General features: G+C 41.0%; 1 pseudogene; it reads left to right on the top strand.

Annotated features, from left to right (window-relative positions):
- Positions 1-733: 733 nt before the first annotated feature.
- LOC145416854 (5S ribosomal RNA) lies at positions 734-861 on the top strand (annotated as a pseudogene).
- Positions 862-2,125: the final 1,264 nt, after the last annotated feature.

Below are 2,125 nucleotides of genomic sequence, written 5' to 3' on the forward strand. Positions count from 1 at the left end.
CAGTGTTACTAAGTCTTTCATGCCAACGAGAATCCGGTACAATCTCTCTGAGCCACTTCCTGCATCACAGGCCAATACAAATCACTAATCTGTTTCTCTCTTCAATCTTATTTTCCTCACGGTCCTGTCATTCATTTCCCACACTACAACCTCTGTTCTTGCTCGTGTATGCATTGCTCCCAAAATATCTAAACAATGTTTCTGACGAGGGAGAAGTGTGTGTATTAATGGTTTTTGTGTTTCATACCAAGTTGGACCTGTTACCGTACGTGACTGTGCCCTTCAAACAGAGAGGATGTAGCTGTATGTATGCCCCGAGCAACAAACGGCCGTAATGGAGGTTGTATATGTGCTCAAAGGAACAGCCTGTCGTTATGGAAGTTGTTTTATTGTCCCAAGTAACAGACGGTCGTTATGGTGGTCGGTAACACCAAACGTGATCAGACTGTATGTTATATAGTGCACTCAACAGCGAGACAGAGCAACCAGGATGTGTTTACTCTTATCATGGGTTTCGTAAATTAATTTCAGGGTTGGAGATTTCATTATGTCCTCCGGGTGTCAATTTAAAGAATACAGGCGACTGAACTATTTATGAGTAACGTACTACTTCAAGTACACTTTGTAATAAGGAAGAGCTAGATTATTGTTAATGATGTTAAAAGAATAAAATTAATTTGATGCTTCGACTGTGTGGTTATTAAATAAACCTAAGTAAATAATTATTTTTAATTTTTAATATCATATCATTGATAATCGTTGAGTACACCGCTTCCCGTCTGATCAGCGAAGTTAAGCAACGTTGGGTCTGGTTAGTACTTGGATGGGTGACCGCCTGGGAACACCAGATGCTGTTGGCATCCCTACGTGTTAAGTGGGGTTGGTGGAGGATTAGTGCCCCTCCCTGTAAAACAATTAACTCTAAGCCCTTGACCACCCCGTTTGGGATACATGGCGTCTGGCAATGGATGGATGGATAATCCATAGCTGTGGTAGACGCGCTACAAAGAATTACGTCTAACATTCATCACAGCTGCATCAAAAAAAAGATTTTTGAGTTCGTTATTATTTGCTTGATCATTATGATTATTAAAGTGTTATACAATATACGTTTATCTGAGTACTCATTATAATCATCTTCATCAGTAGGCCTGACTTTCTCTCCTAAAGACAGAGTAAAGTAGGTTTCACAAACAAGAAAGGGGAACTGAGGAAGTAGGAGAAAACTCAGGAGCACACCAGTTAAAGAGGATCGTATGGTCATCCACACAACATTCAAGCCCTAGGAATCCTGTCTTCGTCTCAAGGCCATTACCAACTGCACTTCTTTTTTATATATCGATGTGTTTCAGGTACATTGTTCAGACACATGCATGTGAGGGGTCAGCTAATGTTTAATGATGTTTACGGACAACTGATATACTTGAAACAATAAAATGTGTACTTGTGCCGAATGCAGTAAAATGGATTGAAAACAGTAAAATAAAAATCAGCAGGGACTCTTGTACAATTATTACACTTATGTTTTTGGTATCTTTTACACTCTGTCGGCACTTTTATTGGGCATATTCATAACTGAATTCGTTAGTTACGTAAGGGTTATATAGAGAAGGAGGCCTATTTGTGCAGTAAAGACCCGACATTCACAAAACATATGAATTCCACTACATAGCCCAGCTTTACATTAGGCAAGGGTAATTCAGACCTCCCACACTAGAAAAATAAGGGACTTCGGATTAATACATATCATGAAGTCAGATTTTGTTAAGTCCCAGCATCCTCCTAGCAGTATACGTTCAACTGGTAATGTTAAATCCAGGTCCCCAGATGCGGTGCTGGGTGAAAAGAGAGGAGGGTTGAACAAATTCTGTCCTAAAATCTGACCGTCCTGAGAATCAAGGTAGAATTTTACAGCCGGGAGGTGTATGTCCTTACCCATGCACCACCGGCTTCCTTGCAGTGGAAAAGAAAAACAGGAAAGAATTACGTGTGTCTGAGAGAGAGAGAGAGAGAGAGAGAGAGAGAGAGAGAGAGAGAGAGAGAGAGAGAGAGAGAGAGAGAGAGAGAGGGGGGGGGGCTTAAGCGGCAACAGCATTTTTCCACCTCATTTCAGGGCTTCTTGCTC

The sequence above is a fragment of the Coenobita brevimanus genome, chromosome 107 (assembly GCF_032717465.1).
Source record: "Coenobita brevimanus isolate Jiangsu-jjx chromosome 107, ASM3271746v2, whole genome shotgun sequence".
Classification (NCBI taxonomy): Eukaryota; Metazoa; Arthropoda; class Malacostraca; order Decapoda; family Coenobitidae; genus Coenobita; species Coenobita brevimanus.